Below are 20400 nucleotides of genomic sequence, written 5' to 3'. Positions count from 1 at the left end.
TTACCCATCTGACCTACTTGTAGAAAAAGTACCTATTGAAATTAAAAAAAATGAATTAAGTAAAAGTTCTCCAGGAAGAAGGCTCCCAAGACAGCGCAGAAAGGCTGAAACAGCCAGTCCAAAAATAGAACTTAAAACACTTTAGTACTGACCACCGTATGACCCCAGCACAAGAGACCAATCTGACGTTGGACAGCTTGAGTATATTTGCGATTCTCCAAAACAAGATTGGGGGTCCCTTATGAGGAAGGGAGAGGTCTCCAAAACCCCCTTGGGTTTTTTTTTCCCCTCTTGATTTCTTCTTCAAAGGGACCATCTAAACTGCTACTGTCAGGCCCCAAGAACCAAGAACAACACGTCGAGTTACTTCTTAGTAGTTCCTTTATTGTTGTTTGCCTACAGACGGAATCTCACCAGACTAAAGCAATTAACTGCATAACTATATATACTTAGCTGACTAGGTGGCTCAGTGGTTAGGAAACTGAGCTTGTCGATCAGAAAAGTCGCAGTTCGGCGGTTTGAATCCCTAGTACAGGTCTCCTGTGTGAGCAGGGGTTGGACTAGATGACCTCCAAGGTCCCTTCCAACTCTGTTACTGTTACTGTTTGCTGTCTGAATTGCTAAGGAAGTTCTGCCTTCACTGTCTTCCTGCCTGCAAGACATTCCAAGCACTGCCACCTCTTTGCCTGATTATATTCCACTACAGCTACTCTGCTAAAACATATGAAGAACAGTTGCAGGAACTGGGTATGTCAAGCATAATGAAAAGAAGAGTGACATGACAGCAGTGTTCTAATATCTAAGGAGCTGCCACAAAGAAGTGGGAGTCAAGCCATTCTCCAAAGCATCTGAAGGCAGGACAGGAAGCAACGGATGGAAACCAATCAAGGAGAGAAATAAGAACTAAGGAGGAATTTCCTGACAGTGAGAACAATTAATCAGTGGAACAGTTTACCTCTGGAAATTGTGAATGCTCCTTCTCTGGAGGTTTTTAAGAGGAAACGGGACAACCATTTATATATCAGGAGATTGGACAAGGATTTGTGTGGAGGTTGCAGGTTGAACTAAAACAGGGTCTCAATCTTGGCAATTTTAAGTCTTGTGGACTTCAACTCCCAGAGTTCCTCAGCCAACTTTGCTAGAACTTCTAGTCCAACTTTGCTGGACTAGAAGACTTCCAAGTTCCTTCCGACTGTTACCCTCTTTGTGCCCTTTCCTTCAGTGCCTGCTCTGGTTGCCAAGTCCTTGGCAATGGTGCCAAATATCGGGAAGGCTGCAATTCATTAGTGGATCATCTTGCAGCTATGATGTTCCTTCGCTACTCGATTGAGCTTAAAGGGCTTTTGTTCACTTTTTTGGGCACGAGAACTCAGCAGATCTTGTGCCACTCCACACATTGAACCACAGAAGTAGAATACATCACCATGATTTTTGCTAATGTTTTATTATTTTGTTAGTAGGCTGTCGTTTCTATTGTTTTAACTCAATCTGTGCACATGTATGGTACTATAGGAGCCAGTATTCAAGTGGAACAGGATGTAAGCCTGGTAAAACAAGCAATAAATCAGAGGTCTTCAAACTTGGCAGCTTTAAGACTTGTCGACTTTAACTCCCAGAATTCTCCAGCCAGCTATGCTCAAGCCTATGCTGGCTGGAGAATTCTGGGAGTTGAAGTCCACAAGTCTTGAAGACCTCTGCAATAAATCAATAAATAAAAACCGGCTGGTCCAAATAAGTTATTTTCCCCATCATCCTTGGTCAACAGGGAAGAGTCCATGGGTCTGAGCTATTTGCTTTATGATGCAGTTTCTACATTAAAATAGAAATCCACTAGAAATCTCCAGATAGGGACTATCAATATCATCATCCCCTGCCTGTCTAGCCAGTAGACATTTGGGATATCTGATGGGGAGCCAAAGCAGCACCCATGTGAATTGCAGTGGCAAAGACATCTGATTCATTTCCTAATGTACTAGAAGCCATCTAAGATGCATTGAAGTCCACCACAGAATCCTATCTGTATATTTTCTATGGTCAGTGAAGCCAACTTTCTGTCAGCTCTGAAAACGTTGAATTTGCACAGGCTAAGGGTGATTTGCCAGGAAGACTCAGTGATTACCCATCTGACCTACTTGTAGAAAAAGTACCTATTGAAATTAAAAATGAATTAAGTAGAAGTTCTCCAGGAAGAAGGCTCCCAAGACAGCGCAGAAAGGCTGAAACAGCCAGTCCAAAAATAGAACTTAAAACACTTTAGTACTGACCACCGTATGACCCCAGCACAAGAGACCAATCTGACGTTGGACAGCTTGAGTATATTTGCGATTCTCCAAAACAAGATTGGGGGTCCCTTATGAGGAAGGGAGAGGTCTCCAAAACCCCCTTGGGTTTTTTTTTCCCCTCTTGATTTCTTCTTCAAAGGGACCATCTAAACTGCTACTGTCAGGCCCCAAGAACCAAGAACAACACGTCGAGTTACTTCTTAGTAGTTCCTTTATTGTTGTTTGCCTACAGACGGAATCTCACCAGACTAAAGCAATTAACTGCATAACTATATATACTTAGCTGACTAGGTGGCTCAGTGGTTAGGAAACTGAGCTTGTCGATCAGAAAAGTCGCAGTTCGGCGGTTTGAATCCCTAGTACAGGTCTCCTGTGTGAGCAGGGGTTGGACTAGATGACCTCCAAGGTCCCTTCCAACTCTGTTACTGTTACTGTTTGCTGTCTGAATTGCTAAGGAAGTTCTGCCTTCACTGTCTTCCTGCCTGCAAGACATTCCAAGCACTGCCACCTCTTTGCCTGATTATATTCCACTACAGCTACTCTGCTAAAACATATGAAGAACAGTTGCAGGAACTGGGTATGTCAAGCATAATGAAAAGAAGAGTGACATGACAGCAGTGTTCTAATATCTAAGGAGCTGCCACAAAGAAGTGGGAGTCAAGCCATTCTCCAAAGCATCTGAAGGCAGGACAGGAAGCAACGGATGGAAACCAATCAAGGAGAGAAATAAGAACTAAGGAGGAATTTCCTGACAGTGAGAACAATTAATCAGTGGAACAGTTTACCTCTGGAAATTGTGAATGCTCCTTCTCTGGAGGTTTTTAAGAGGAAACGGGACAACCATTTATATATCAGGAGATTGGACAAGGATTTGTGTGGAGGTTGCAGGTTGAACTAAAACAGGGGTCTCCAATCTTGGCAATTTTAAGTCTTGTGGACTTCAACTCCCAGAGTTCCTCAGCCAACTTTGCTAGAACTTCTAGTCCAACTTTGCTGGACTAGAAGACTTCCAAGTTCCCTTCCGACTGTTACCCTCTTTTGTGGTTGTCATTGTTATATAAGCAGGCTCAGTCATCTCCAAACACCTCTACCCCAAGGAGAGATGGTATGCTCTGATGTTTCAACAAATTTCAACAGAACGAAGCTTTGGAGAGTGTGGGAAGGAACTAGAGCTCCAGAAACAGAAGTCTTACATCGAAGTGATATTATCTAGGGGAGACAGTAGCCCAAATGTTTGCTCCACCAGGATCCAGAGAATGTTTAGGATTTTGAAGAACCATATGCAGAACTGGGGGAGAAATAGGGATAATGTATGACCTAGCATGTTGCTGTCTTATTAATTGTACTTTAGATGCACAATTGTTCCAGTTCTAGAAACTTCATAAATTCTTTTTGAAAAACAGGGAGGAAGTTTTATTGAGCTCTGTAAGTTTGCTAAGGAGTGTGTTGGCGATATATATATGTAATATTTAGGTTATCGCCAACACACACATATGTGTGTGTGTGTGTGTGTGTGTGTGTGTGTTGTGTATATATATATGTGAATATATATTATATATAGTATTTAGGTTATCGCCAACACACACACACACACACACATATATATATGGGACGTGGTGGCTCAGTTGCTAAGATGCTGAGCTTCTTGATCAAAAGGTCGGCAGTTCAGCGGTTCGAATCCCTAGCGCCGTGTAACAGGGTAAGCTCCCATTACTTGTCTCAGCTTCTGCCAACCTAGCAGTTCGAAAGCATGCAAAAAAATGCAAGCAGAAAAATAGGGACCACCTTTGGTGGGAAGGTAACAGCGTTCCATGCGCCTTTGGTGTTGAGTCATGCCGGTCATATGACCTCGGAGATGTCTTTGGACAGCGCTGGCTCTTTGGCTTTGAAATGGAGAAGAGCACCGCCCCCTAGAGTCAGGAACGACTGGCACATATGGAGGGGTTTGTGTAAGCAAGTTTGTATAAGCAACTTACACAAAGAAGAACAAAAAGCACTCACCAACTTGAGGAAAGACAATAACATAATTATTCTCCCAGCAAACAAAGGCAACGCCACAGTGGTGATGAACGCATCTGATTACCAATCCAAACTATCCAACCTACTCCAAGACCCTGCTTACAAACCTCTAAACACGGACCCCACCACCTACCTGGAAAAAACCACCAAATCCAAAATAAAAGCCTCCCCCATCAGTGAAGAGATCCAGCAAAGAATCATCCCCAGAGAGAAATCATCCAGATGCCCCAAGCTTTATGGTCTCCCCAAGATACACAAAGAAGGAACACCACTCAGACCCATAGTCAGCTTCATAGGCTCACCTCTACAAAATCTCACCAAATTCCTTGCCAAACAACTTCAGCCCTATGCAGAATCCATCACCTCACACATTCCAAACTCATTCCACTTCATAGAAACAATAAAGAAACAAAACCTACAACCCAGCGACCTACTCGTGAGCTTCGATGTCATATCCCTCTTCACCAAAGTGCCTATTAAAAAAGCCTTGACAGCTATCCAAAACAAATACAACCCCACCCCCAACACATCCTAGATCTAACCAACCACTGCCTAACCAATACATACTTCATCCATAACAGACAAAGATACAAACAGATAGAAGGAGCGCCCATAGGATCACCCCTCTCATCCGTCATCGCAAACCTATACATGGAATACTTTGAAACGAACGCTTTAGATAAATCTGAATTCAAACCCAAACTCTGGCTTAGATATGTAGATGACACTTTCGTAATTTGGCCACATGGAAAGGAGAAACTGGACAACTTCTTCACAAATCTCAACAGCCTACACCCCAAAATACAATTCACCATGGAAATAGAAGCCAACAACCAACTCCCCTTTCTGGACATCCTAATCTACAAAAAACCCAATGGCTCCCTAGGACACACCATCTACCAGAAAAAAACACACACCAACCGCTACTTAAATGCACAATCACATCACCACCCTCCACAGATCAGCTCCGTAGCCAAGACTCTCATCTCCAGGACCAAATGCCTATCCGACAAAGACCATCTGAAAACTGAATTACACACTCTCACAAACATATTAATCTCCAACGGATGCCAAAGAAACACAATTACCAGCCTAATCCAAAGGATGACACCGCCCAAGAACCAAGACACAGAAGAAGACAATGGCATCACCCTCCTCCCATACATCAAAGGCACCACAGATAAAATCAGCAAAATTCTCCACAAACACAATATCAAGACAGCCTTCTGCACAGACCAAAAAATAGCCAACATCTTAAGAAACCCCAAAGACAAGATCCATCTAGAAAACCAAGGAGTCTATGAAATACCATGCAAAATCTGCCCAGCCACATACATTGGACGAACTAATAGGAGAATAAATGCACGCATCGCAGAACACAAAAACGCAGTCAGAAAAGAAGAAAAAACCTCCTCCCTTTTCCAGCACCTTAAAACTACAGGACACGAAATTGATTTTTAAGGAACCAAATTAATCTCCAAAACTGAACACTATAACAAGAGAATAATTATGGAAACCACTGAAATAGAGAAACAGCCCCACAATATGAACAAACGGGACGACACCTCCCATCTACGAGACATCTGGAAACCAGGCTTGGTCAACAAACCAGTCCCAGCCACGAAAATTGACCCAGAAGCCAGGACAACACACAACCCCACCACCAATCATCCTCACCAGATTCAAACCCAAACCCATCCCACAGATGAAACACAACCACCATCCAGAAGCCAGACCATGCTGACACCACTGGCTGCTGTGCCCCCCTTTGACACACACCAGGAACACATGACAGGACCTCGGACTCGGAGCCAAACCAGGGCCCGGGATGCTGCATCACAGCCATCTGCTCAAGACATCACATCACAGAACTTCAGAGGCCACAACTCCAAAGCTCAGGAACAAAAGACCAGGACCACACCCACAAAGAATGCTACAAAACAGCTGACCAGCCACAGAGCCAACCAACCACTCACAGCAACACTCCCCACCACCCCACCAATATATATATAGAGATGGCAGCTCCAACCACTCTTTGCTCGAGAAGCACGAAGCCGAAGACACCAGCCTGAAGATGATGAGTGAGATCTGATCGAAACATTTATTTATTTATTTATTTATTTATTTGATCATATTTATATACCGTCCTATCTCCCGAAGGACTCAGGGCGGTTTACAGGCACTTAAAAACACATAAATACAATATAAAAGCAATTAAAAAACTTATTCTAAAAGCCCAGTAATTAAAAATTAAAAAATATAAAAATAAAACCCAATTTAAAACCCATAAATTTAAAATCTAGCTCAGTCCTGCACAATTAAATAAGTATGTTTTAAGCCCGCGGCGGAAGGTCCGAAGGTCCGAAAGCTGACGAAGTCCGGGGGGTAGTTCGTTCCAGAGGGTGGGAGCCCCCACAGAGAAGGCCCTTCCCCTGGGTGTCGCCAGACGACATTGCCTCACTGACGAGGAGGAGGCCCTGAGGAGACCCTCTCTATGAGAGCGCACGGGTCGGTGAGAGGTATTCGGTAGCAGTAGGCGGTCCCGTAAATAACCCGGCCCAATGCCATGGAGCGCTTTAAAGGTGGTCACCAAAACCTTGAAGCGCACCCGGAAGGCCACAGGTAGCCAGTGCAGTCTGCGCAGGATGGGTGTTATGCGGGAGCCACGAGGGGCTCCATCTATCACCCGCGCAGCCGCATTCTGGACTAACTGTAGCCTCCGGATGCCCTTCAAGGGGAGCCCCATGTAGAGAGCATTGCAGTAATCCAGGCGAGACGTCACGAGTGCGTGAGTGACCGTGCATAGGGCATCCCGGTCCAGAAAGGGGCGCAACTGGCATACCAGGCGAACCTGGTAGAACGCTCTCCTGGAGACGGCCGTCAAATGATCTTCTAGAGACAGCCGTTCATCCAGGAGGACGCCTAAGTTGCGGACCCTCTCCATCGGGGCCAATGACTCGCCACCGATGGTCAGCCACGGATTTAGCTGACTGTACCGGGATGCCGGCATCCACAGCCACTCTGTCTTGGAGGGATTGAGCTTGAGCCTGTTTCTCCCCATCCAGACCCGTACGGCCTCCAGACAGCGGGACAGCACTTCGATAGCTTCGTTGGGGTGGTCCGGCATAGAAAAGTACAGCTGGGTGTCATCCGCATACAGCTGGTACTTCACACCGAAACCACTGATGATCTCACCCAGCGAAACATTGCCTAAATACTTTCAATCTTACACGGGAAAAGACCTGAACATACCAAAACCTGCATATATACAATACGTATACATATATGTATACGTATACATATACAAATACATACACACACACACACACACACACACACACACACACATTTGACCTACTTGGGAGAGAATAAAACCATTGTATTGGACCCCAAAATCTTGGCAACTTTAGTCTCAATATTTTATTCTTGCTAAAACATGTAGAGCAACTTTCAGATAAAAGAATAATTTTGTTCGTTCTCTCTCTTGTTTAGAAAAGAGTTTAGGGAATTTGTTTCACTAAATTAAGTCCAAGAAAGAATTAGAACAAACTCTTATTTAAAGAGAGGAGAAGCACTCCATTTAAATCAGCCAAGTGCATACATATTAAAACTTTGCTTCGCCTGAGATACAAACACAACTGTCTACTGAAATCTTCGGGACAAGGAAGCCTTTATTCAGCTTTCTTGCAACAGAATATCAACGAGTCCTGGATTTCAAAGTCAGCTTGGGTTTCAGCCAGCCTTGGCTGCTAAATAGGTCCCAGAAATGCAGACAAAGATGCAAACACCCAAGTTCTCTAAATGGGTTACATAAGGCATTCAGACTCAAACCCCACCCCCCCACACATTCATTTGCTGTCGGTTGTGCAGCTGAGTTGGGGAGGGGAAAAATGCACCAGCAGGTTGCAATGCTTTAAAAAACAACAAATGTGAGAACAGAAAATGGCTGTTGTTGTATAACTTGCTGGCTGCCCCATGAGAGCGACTTTCAAACTTGCTGCCTCTTTTTCCAGCTGAAGCGTTTGGTTGGGGGAGCCCGAGATCACTCTCTGCAATCTCCTAAAAATAAATAAATAAATAAATAAATAAATAAATAAATAAATAAATAATCTAAAACCTCCCAGCTATCATGTTTTTGAAAATAGGGTGGTGCTTGCCCACGGAATGACTTTAAATTATACAGCTTTCCATAACAGTCACATTCTCCCAAATTTTTACGCTAATCCTGATTCTTCGGAAGTCATCTTTGGTCTTCATCTTGTGGCTTTGGAGATTTTGCTATCTTAAACTTTTATTAGTTTGTGATGCAGGAATGTCCATCCTTCAGGACTCAGCATCATCCTTCCATTTTACAGAAGTTAGGTCCCTAAGAGCTGCAACTAAAAGATCTAGATCAGTTTCAAAACCCAAGGAAAGAGATAGGAGATCTGTCCGTCCGACACCACCATGTCTCAAAACAGCTTTTTGTTCTTTGAAGGAAAAAAATACGTGCAATACTGTAGGATTTCCTTTTCTTTGGCAGGAGGAGAATGTTTGGCCAACACCCTGAGATGAATCTCATATCCAAACCAGAGATGCCTCCATGGTGTCTATCTCCATCATAGTTTCCAGATGACCATGGTAGGATGAAGTCTAGTGCAGATGCATGGAGAATGCACACAACATCATGGAGAACAGCTAAATTGGTGTGGAACAAGCATGTTTGTTACCACTAAAGTGAGTCATTATTGAATGGGTTCTAGAAGAACAGCAGATGTCCAACCTACTGTTCCTTTTCAGAGTAGGCATTCTTCTGCAAAGTACAGAAAGGGTGCAAGAAATTTAAAAAAAACAAAGAAGCACAGTGTTAGAGCAGTCTGCTGAATTTGGGCTTGCCCAGTTGTGTTGGATTTCAGTTCCCATAATCCCCAACTAGACAAATGAAGCACTGACATCATGCCTGTGGTGGTTCCCAACTTGGAAAACATTGCACCAGATCCTTCCTTCCTTCCTTCCTTCCTTCCTTCCTTCCTTCCTTCCTTCCTTCCTTCCTTCCTTCCTTCCTTCCTCCCTCCCTCCCTCCTTCCCTCCCTTCCTTCTTTTCTCCCCTTCCTTCCTTCCTTCCTCCCTCCCTCCCTACTTCCCCTCCTCTCTCCCTCCACTCTCCCTTCTTTTCTCTCCTCCCATTCCTTCCTTCCTTCCTTCCTTCCTTCCTTCCTTCCTTCCTCCCTCCCTCCCTCCCTCCCTCCCTCCCCATCAGCCTTGTTTGATTTGGAGATTTTTGGGGGGAGAAGCATCAGAAGGGAGATGGGAAAAGACACATATTGGTATCAATGAAACATGAAGTCTGTGCTGCAGATTAGGATTAACACTGAGTCACAAGGCTGAAAAGGCCAAACACCTGCAGGGCTACAATGTCTTATTTCATTTGTGCAAAACTGACGTGAAGGCCATAAAAGTAACTGAATTTCTGTTCTGTCATGTTCACAACCTTCCTTCCTTCCCCGCTTCTCCTTTTCTCTCTGTCAGCATGGGCAGGGTTTGATTTTAGGTGGGTTCCCTGCCTCATTCCTTTCTTTGTTACCTTTTCCTTTGATGTGAATTTTAACATCATGAAAGACATGTGGCACATTGAAACACAACACAAACAATCATGTTTTAGCTGGAGAGTAAGGCGAGAACTCACCGTGCCTCCAAGAGATGGGAGCAAATTTGTAGGATTCAGGTGAAAACCAATCAACAGATCTAGCTATGCCCGCAGGGCATGCTCAAAAAAGTTAACTTCCATTTGGGTGCAATCAAGGCTTTACCCAGAAAACATGCAAAACAGTAGGCAGAACTTTGATCGCACCATCATGGTTGTCATCTTAACGTTGTTCTATTCCATTCCCTGGCAATTTTCTTGAGCAATAAAGGAATGGTCCTCTATGGATCTTCAGATGTTGCTGGACCTATGATGCTCAACCCAATTCTTAATGACAATAATGGCAAGCACAGTATAAAATGCATGAGCTTTTCCTGTGGTTCCTAGATTATCCAGGATCCAATTGCCAGGCTCTTTATGTGCCTGTTAATTTCCAGCTGAAATGTGGGACAGAGAGCAACGAAGTGCGAGTGCTTAGAAAGATAAGGGCTAATGGCCCAAAAAAATTTACAAGTGACTATAGAGATAAGAATTAATTTCTCCTGGATTCAGGCTGTCTGCCATCCTCAGTGGAGATCATTCACTACATCATCTACAAACTGCTCCTTGTAACTATGATTTTTGGTATTTTTTACTCTGTGCTCCTTTTCCTCCTCCTCTGTGATTAGTATAAGGCTATGTGGGTTTGTTGTGGCCCATCAGCTGCCAGCAGAGCTAGCAGTAGAGTCAGATGAGGAGGAGGTTGAGGGGGAGCCTGAGTTAAGGCTTCGGAGCCTTTGGAAGGCTCTGATGAGGAAGCAGGATCAGAGGCCGATGCAAAGCCAGGGCCTTCTGTGTACCCACAGGTGGAGAGGTAGCTATCTTCAGGGCCTGAGCTAAGTGAGGGGGAGGAAAAGATGAGGCCCATCCCAGATGTGCGTATGCATAGAGAGGAGAGGAGAGGAGAGGAGAGGAGAGGAGAGGAGAGGAGAGGAGAGCAATAAGCTGGCTCTCAGGGAAAAGAAGACGTAGACGCTAGCCAGACCTTCCCTGGCTGGGAAATAAATAGTAGAGTTTGGGAATGACCAGTTGTCACAGACAACCATTTGTTTTCCATTGTATATCAGTGATGTCAGATTCCTTTGCCAGAACCAGGTTTGTCAGGACTAATTGCTCTGTATTTGAATTGCCAATGTAATCTCCCTGCTGGGAAGTAATAGGGAGTGGATTTGCCTCAGCCAATGTGAACAGGGACTGTTTCTGCTTAGCTAATCATTGAAAAGACTTTTTATCTTGAGTCCTCATGTGAACAGAGACTGTTCTTGCCCTGTTTTTAGAAGGGGAAAAGACTTTCATTTGTGACTAATTACTTTTGGTTTTGTTTATCCAACGTGAACAAAGACTATTCCTGCCCTGACTTAAATAAAACGGGGATCGTGTTACTCGTGAATAAGTGGTTTCTTATTGCTTGGGAAGGCTGGGTCAGAAGAGGGTTGTGCTGATCTCATCTAGAACTGGAAGCTTTGTGGACTTGGCTGGATAATACTTGAGTGGAAAACCAACCTTAGATTGAGCACTAAAACAATATCCTGCAAGAAAGCCTGGCAATCCCAACCATTCCCAGGAAAACTTCATGGATGTGTCCATAAAATCAGGAAGCTTGGAGCCTAAATCAAGGAAGACTCAGCAACTGTTGTTTTTCCCGAAAGTAAACCACCATTCCATGGAGCCTTGGTCTCCTTTCATCCCAGTTGGTAGAGATGGGCTACCCAGTTTGCTGCTTCCCGGCAACACTATCTTTGACTGTCATGCCGCAAAGACATTTTCAGATTCACCTTAGGAGAATGTGATATAAACAAGTTGCTTGTTGTCTCTGTTTCTCTGTGTGTGGTTGACAACACCCAAATACCCATACTGTCCTTTTTTAGCTATAAAAATAATTTCAGTGTATTGATTCACTATCACAATGGAACACAAAATCAACTGCAAAAACACAACATCCACAAATATTAAAGTATCCTCCAATCCCTAGGAATAAGAATAGTGCACAAACCCACAGGCACACTCCACCAGGAATTATCCAAAACCAAAGACTAAATACAGAAGGATGAAAGAAACAATGTAATCTACAAAATCAATTGTAACCATTGCAACCAAATCTATGTGGGGCAAACGTCATGTAAATTAAAAAACAGGATCCATGAATACTGGCTGGCAATCTAACACTATGATCCCAAACCCTTAAGCTCTACACACACCGACACCAAACAGCACCAGTTCGATTGGAGCAACACAAAATAATCAGCCACATTACCACCCGCCATGCTCGTGAGTTCATCAAAGCCTGGCACTCCACAAGCAATTCCATCAACAGACACACTGACTTACAACCAGCTTACAAACCCCTCAGAATCCAAGTCAACTGCGCAGCCAAGCAGAGATGGCACCGACCCTCAACCAACCTGCACAAGTCCCCCCAACCAGCACTTCATCTCCCAATGTCCCCAACCTGATGTAATCTCCTTATCACAACACCCATCACAAGGCTCACTGATGACTAATAGCTGTCCCATTACAAGACCCTCCTTTGATACACCCACACCTGAAGCCCTTATAAAGAGAAGAACACTGATATTGACATCTCCTAAATTCAGGGATGAAATCCAAAATTTTTCCCTACCACTTCTGTGGGCGTGGCTTGGTGGGTGTGGCAAGGGAAGGATATTGCAAAATCCCCATTCCCACCCCATTCCAGAGGAAGCATACTGCAAAATCCCCATTCCCACCCCACTCTGAGGCCAGCCAGAGATGGTATTTGCCGGTTCTCTGAACTACTCAAAATTTCCGCTACCAGTTCTCCAGAACCTGTCAGAACCTGCTGGATTTCACGCTTTCCTAAATTCCACTCAAGATGTTACCTAGCCTGGTAATGAAACATTTGGAAACCAACCTACAAGTTTAGCAAACGAACCTTCACCCTCATCCTACACCCGCGCTACAGATATTCACCACTATTGCAAAATTAAAGTAGTGTATAGGAGGACAACTTTTAGGAGTGAAAATCCCAGTGAAGACATAGGAGATGACCTGAAGGAATTGCCTTCAACTGAAGGTCCTGCTTAAGGTTAGAAGAAGACCAATAAAGGAGAATATTTGTAGCTCAGGATTGAAATGAGAAGCCATCCACTATGAAAAGAATTAACTTGCTGCAGTTTCAATATGCACGTGCCAAACAGAGATTATTCTAAATAAAATGATCCTTTGCAGCAGGAAAAGGTCATGGGAATATTTTTGAATAAGGTTACATGGAACTACTTCATAATTAAAGGAGACCTCGGTGTCAGCTTTTTCGGTGACCTTGAACGAAGTTAAAGGATTATCCTGGCACATGCTCCCAATTTATTTGCTTACCACTGGAGATGGTATGCTAAATAGTGCTGCATATTTTATCACGTCGATTAATTTGGAGTGCAAGAAAATAGCGGCGTTGGTCAGGCAAGGGAGGGGGTCTGTCGGCAACCATCACTTTTGGGTCTGGATACAGAGGAGGCAAAATGATCTTTCCTTTGTTTTCTTTTTCTTTTGGAATAGTTTGTCCCTGCCATTAATTAGTTGCCATTTTCATATGGTTTTTTTGCCTCTGGCACAAAGGACTTGGTCAGCCTTGGAGCATTTTAATTAGTAAAACAAACGTTTAATTAGCCTGGGCACGAATTAAGGTTGCATATGCTTGTTTTCTGTTTTAAGGACATTTGGTCCCCATCTGCCAGTTGGATGGAAGGGGAAAGAAAAATGTTCAGTGTCTTATAATACGATGGCTTGTATTTGGTTTTACTGGAGGGACAGCTGTATTAGTCAAACAAGGGCACGTTTTACAGCTTAAGTGTGAAGTATGAATTGTCTGAGGGTTCAGTGGAGTTCAGTGATGGTAGTACTGGGGTCAAATAATGATTATTAAATTGATTGTCCTCTATATAATATTTTATTGTTGTCTGCTGGGACTCTGCTTAGCACAATGCATGTCGAAGAAAAACATGGCTCTCAACAGGACTGTCTTACTTCTAGCCCAGTGCACCACTCCTTCAGTTCAGCCTTCCCTCGCTTGCTACACCCATAACTTCCCACTAGCCGAGTCTTGGCCTCTGCTGAATTGTACTCTCTGGTATTCTGTCTGAGATACCCTCAGACTGTCAGGGCAGGGCAGGCACTTCTAATTACCTCTGTCCTCGGGAACAATTTGAGACCATGTCTGCACTAGCTGACTTCCCAAGCAGAGGCTTGTTCCAGGGTCTGCAGCAAAGGCAAAATCACGGCAGAATAATTCTCGCTGACAGATTCTATGGCTGGTGAGGAGATGAAGCAGAACAATGAGGCCAGTGATCACCGTTGCCTCTCGGATACTATTACTATCTCACTTTTAGCGCCATTAAAGAGCACTAAATTGTTCTTCTTCTCTGTCCATGTCTGTCTGATGAAGTTTGCACAACAGCCCCTGATTTTTCTCACTTGACCTTCAGCTGTTGTGTTGAGGGGGTTCTTATTGCTCCAAGGGGCTTTTCTTTTCTTTTTCATCTAGATGGGGCTCCCCTTGAGGAGCACCCGGAGGCTCCAGTTGGTCCAGAATGGGGCTGCGCGGGTGATAGAGGGAGCCACTCGTGGCTCCCATATAACACCTCTCCTGCGCAGGCTGCACTGGCTGCCTGTGGTCTTCCGGGTGCACTTCAAGGTGTTGGTCACCACCTTTAAAGAGCTCCATGGCGTAGGACCGGGCTATTTACGGGACTGCCTGCTGCCACCGATAGCCTCCCACCAACCTGTGCGCTCACACAGGGAGGGTCTCCTCAGGGTGCCGTCGGCCAAACAATGTCCGCTGGTGGCCCCTGTGGGAGAGCCTTCTCTGTGGGGGCCCCTACCCTCTGGAATGAGCTTCCCCCAGGACTTCGACAGCTTCCTGACCTCCGGACCTTTCGCCGCGAGCTGAAGACATATTTATTCTCTCGTGCAGGACTGGCATAAAATAGATATTTATTACTAATTTTAATGGGTTTTTTAGGGTTTTATTGTATATTTTAACTAATTGGGCCAAATTGAATAGGTTTTTTAAAATTGTTCTTAATTGTATATTGTATTTATTTACTGTTGTTTTAGTTGGCTGTAAACTGCCCTGAGTCCTTCAGGAGAAGGGCGGTATAGAAATATTATTATTATTATTATTATTATTATTATTATTATTATTATTATTATTATTATTATTATTATTATTATTATTATTATTATTATTATTATTATTATCTTGTTCTTCTCATCATGCAATTGGTTGGCAGAAGTAGGAACATCCCAACAACTTCCTGTAATGGAAGAGCTGGCCATTCCAACTTCTAGCTCATGTAATGTCCCACGACCAGATGGCAGCGTTCTCCTACAGTACCTGGATTCATCTTTGACATTCCCACTTATGCATGTCATTGGAATGACTTAATAAGGTTCTTCTCAATTAGTTTATCTATTTTATTGACTTAGACTTCAAGACAACACACACACACACACACACACACACAAATCCACCTGATGTGCAAGTTATATTTGCAGAACTTTGAGTGTTAAGTTTGGTTTCATTTGTGTCCTCCAGAATTGTGTCCTATTTCTTTTTTGAGCTGAACCCAGTTAGGTTTTTGACACGGTGATGGCAGGAATCACACATAGTTTGGCTCTGGGTGGGCTGTGCAAGTTGCAATTGCGATTTATAATGTTCAGATAACATGCCGTGAACCTGAGACACAAACGTAGGAGAAGGCACCTGTAGTGACCTTAGACAGACTGCCCAAATTGCAAAGAGAACCGAAGGAAACACATTTGTAAGAATCATGTCATTTATCAGGCAAACCTAAAGTCTGCAGATCTGTAATGTCTCAGTTGATTTCCCAAAGCAAAAGGCAGAGAACTAAAAATGGTCTGAAATCTCAGTGCTCGGCTGCTTTTTTTCCACAGTTCCCATGACTACACACAATTACTGAAAGCGCTGAGTCTTGGTGTATCCAATTCATTCTACATGAGCCACTGAACTGTAGGGAGATGTGAAGTCTTGCCAGCTCTCTCAAAATAGTAGCACAGATTTGTACCAAGACTTTTTAGGTGCCAAATTTCATTTATTTAAAATGGCTCCAGAGTGTCTTTTCTAGACTAAAGGTGGTTGCTTACAGAATGAAAAACAAAAATGGGAAAGAAGCAGACAAGTGATGAAGATTTTTGTGACACTGGAAGAGCGAGTTCTACCCAAACAATGGTCTCATGGCATCTGTGCTTTTTCTTTCCTTTTTACCCTCTGAAGACGTTTCAAAATCATGCCCAGCCTTTCATAGCTGGGAATTCCAAGATGCCCTCCCAGCATGTATCTTTGTTCAATCGATGTTTTGCAGGAGATACTGTCAAACAGAAGCTTAGAATGATGTTACAGGTCCTTGACTTACGATCATAGTTGAGTCCAACATGTATGTTGCTAAGTGAGACATTTGTTAAGTGAGTTTTGCCCCATTTTACGACCTTTCTTGCCACAGCTGTTAAGTGACTCATTGCAGTTGTTAAGTTAGTAACACTAACTAACGAGGACACTTCAACCATCATAATAAATATTAGTCAGTTACCAACTGTCTGAATTTTGATCATGTGATCATGCTGTAATGAAAAATAGTCATAAGTCACTTTTTTCAGTGATGTTGTGACTTTGAACAGTCACTAAAGGAATTGTTGCAAGTTGATGGCTACCTGTATCTTGAACATTGCCGCTACACTGATGAGCCCCTGGGGCAGAGGTCTTCAAACTTGGCAGCTTCAGCTCCTAGAATTCTCCAGCCAGCATAGGTCCACAAGTCTTAAAGCTGCCAAGTTTGAAGACCTCTCCCCTAGGGTCTTTCCTGGCCATATCCAGAGATTTCAAGGACTGAACTTGAAGCTTGCCTGATGAGTCTTCACCTGGGCACTTCACCATGGTCCTTTCTCTTTACATTTTAGGTAGCTTGATTGAGAAGATAGCATTTCACACTGATATCATGGATTGCACTTCTCTTTAGTCAAAGGATAACGAAATTAGCTGTAGGAAAATATAGCGATGAGTTCAAAGATCTTCAGCTTGGGTGACATGTAATTCCAAAAATGAGAAACAAGTCTCATCCTTCCAAGTTTCTCTTTTGGGGAATATTGTCTATTAGATCTTAGGACCACTAGATCCATACAAAGGTGGATCCATACAGCTTCAAGTGGTGAAGCTCTTTTTACCTCTGCTTCACAAACAGCAATACTAAGTAAGAAACTCACATCAATGGCCTGATTTACATATTCAGTTGTTAAGCTATAACAAAATGTGGTTTGGTTGGTTTTAACTTAGTATGGCTCCAGTCACCATGGTTTGTAAAATATAATCTATGGGTTGGCATTCTGTCATTGTGGCTTGTTCAACTTGATGCTAACCCGAGTACAAGCTGTGAGCCTGTCAGTCAAATTTACACAGACCTTCATGTCTACAATTCCAAAATCATACTGTGTGATGACCTTGTGAGATATATTTGGAGGATCCCATGAAGAAGGTTCAGGTAAACACCTAAACCAACTGAAATGTAGATCAACAGTTAAAGGTGATGATCTAAAATTATATTTCTGAGGTTGAGTAACCAACAATGCACTCCCCTCCCTCCTCCTCTTCATAATCTTATTTATTTCAAGAGACCAGAAAAGAATTCTGACTTTCTGTCTCATTGACCTGTGTTTGTTGAAAGAGATTTAAAACATGTTGTTATGTTTGGGTATTGACGAGGCAGGAGACCAGGTTAGTGACAACAGCTCTTTAATATAGTGTGACCCAGCAAAACTCTGGAGAAAAACCTCTCCTTATATACACTTCAGCCTGAGGCTGCATCCAATCAGAGACGAGATATTTCCCGCCTAAAACTCCCTCCAAAACTTACAGTAATACATTACACTCCTTCCCTCCCAGAAGGCACTTTGCCCATATTTGCATACTACTTCTCTACGTAGTCCTGCAGGTACGTGGGGCGTCTCCTGACTCTCCCGGACCTGCGCAGTTCACTTTCTGGAGTTGAGTCGAGCGTGCCGGAGGGACTTTTCGTTCCTCTGAGCTCCTCCTCCCGGCCATCCGGCCCTGGATTATTCGCCGGCTCGGGCCTGCTGTCCTCTAGAGGGACCGGAGGGTGTCGCTGGACCTCGCCTGACTCAGATAAGTCTCTGTTTGGTTCTTTGCTTACGATTTCTGTTTGTTCTCGGCTCCAGTCAGCTGTGGGGTTAATTAAATCAAAGTCAGGGCTGGTCTCGCCTAATTCTGCCTTATCGCTCAATCTGTTTCTTAATTGATCTATGTGGCGCCAGATTCGCCATCGCCTAGCTCCACTAGATAGGATTTAGGCCGGTTTGGTCTATGATTCTCCCCCTCCTCCAGCTAGGGCCGGCGCTGTAATTCCGAGCCCATACTGTGTCTCCTATGGCTATTTCTCTGAGTTTCTCCGGTTTAGTTCTGAACCCGTCTTGTATGTAGCTTGGGTGCAGCCGGTCTAGTGGGCATCTTAGCTTTCGCCCCATTAGCAGCTCGGCTGGGCTGCGGCCAGTGGCTACACAGGGGGTCCTATGTTGGACAGTTAGGAATGCGTCGATTTGTGACTGCCAATCCCCGGGGCTACTTCGTGACAGCGCCTCTTTCGCACTCCGAACAAATCGTTCAGCAAGGCCGTTCGACGCAGGGTGGAACGGCGCTGAGAGGGCATGTCGGATGCCCTCTTCGGCCAGGTACCCTTCAAATAGCGCTGCGGTGAACTGTGGACCGTTATCGGACACGATGGTGTCCGGTAGCCCATGTGTGGCGAAAAGGTGTTTTAGGGCTGCAGTGACAGCTCCCGCGGTTGTGGATTTCATTAGAATGATCTCCAGCCATTTGGAGAATGCATCTACCACAATTAGAAATGTTTGGCCGTGGAATGGGCCGGCAAAGTCAATATGTATGCGGGACCAAGGGCCCTGGGGTTTCTCCCACTCGAACACTGGGGCCGTGGGAGGTAAGGGTCTGGATTCCTGACAGACTTGGCATCGGCCTACCTGTCACTGATTTCCTGTCCATTTGGGGCCACCAGACATAGCTCCTCGCTAACCCTTCATCCTCACAATTCCTGGGTGACCCTCATGCAGGAGTTCCAGGACTTTTTCCTTAGTTTTCGGGGACCACTACCCTATCCCCCAGAGCAGGCACCCCTTGTACAGACAATTCCCTTTTTCTTTACAAACTCTTTAAACGTCGCCGCGCAGCGGGCCATCCCTTGAACCCATCCAATCACAGTTCTTAATACAACGTCCCGGTAGGAGGCCCGAGCCACTTCCTGAGATGTGGCTGGGCCAGAGTCCAAAGAGTCAATTAGTAGAACGGGTGCGCCGGGTGGAGTCCTCGATTTTCCCTGGCAATGGCCATCTGCTCAGTGCGTCTGCATGCCCCAACTCCTTTCCAGGCCGATGTTGTAGTTTGTAGGAGTAGGCGGCCAGAAAAATAGTCCATCTGGTCAGTCTAGGTGAGAGTGCTACTGGCGTTGGGGGGTCGCCAGCCCGTTACCCCAATAGCGGTCTGTGGTCTGTCACAATTTCAAAGTGTCGCCCCAAAACGATTCGTGAAATTTCTTCACGCCTGACACTATTAAGTAGAGCCTCCCTATCTAGTTGGCTGTAATTTCTTTCAGCCGGGACATCGCTCGTGAATAGAACGCTATAGGGGCTTCAGTGCCGCTTTGGGAGTCTGTGGCTAAGTACAGCTCCTACTCCATAGGGGATGCATCACAAACCAATACTAACGGCAGCCTGCTACTGTACTGACTAACAGGCTATCGCTTGATAGCAAGTTTTGACTGCCTCAAATGCTCTGTTTTCTGTCTTTCCCAAGACCAAACAGCGTTTTTCCAACAACTTGTGCAACGGTTCAGCAACGGTTGCTTTGTTTCTTAAAATACAGCATAAAAGTTTACCAGACCCAGGAAAGCCTGAAGCTCTGTCTTGTTTTTGGGTGCTGGGGCTCTCTTTATCGCTTTGACCTTACTCTCGGTGGGGTGAATTCCATTCTTATCTATCCTATATCCCAAAAATTCCACTGACTCGACCCCCACCTGGCATTTTTTTGCTTTAACTTTCAGGCCGGCTGACCGGAAAATGGCCAAAACTTTCCTCAGCCGCTCCCCCAGTTCTTCCAAATTCTTCCCCGATACCAACACGTCATCGAAATAGGGCACGACTCCTGGTTACCCCTGGAGGAGTCGTTCCATCAGATTTTGGAATAGCCCAGGGCAACGCTTACCCCAAACTGTAACCGAGTGCATTTAAAGGCACCTCGGTGCGTTACAATGGTCTGGGCTTCAGCTGTGCTAGCATCTACGGGTAGCTGCTGGTACGCTTGTGCCAAGTCTAATTTGGCGAAAACTTGTCCGTGCCCTAGTGAGTGCAATAAGTGTTGCACTACTG

The sequence above is a fragment of the Ahaetulla prasina genome, chromosome 6 (genome assembly GCF_028640845.1).
Source record: "Ahaetulla prasina isolate Xishuangbanna chromosome 6, ASM2864084v1, whole genome shotgun sequence".
NCBI classification, from domain to species: Eukaryota; Metazoa; Chordata; class Lepidosauria; order Squamata; family Colubridae; genus Ahaetulla; species Ahaetulla prasina.
Note: the sequence above shows the minus strand (reverse complement) of the source record.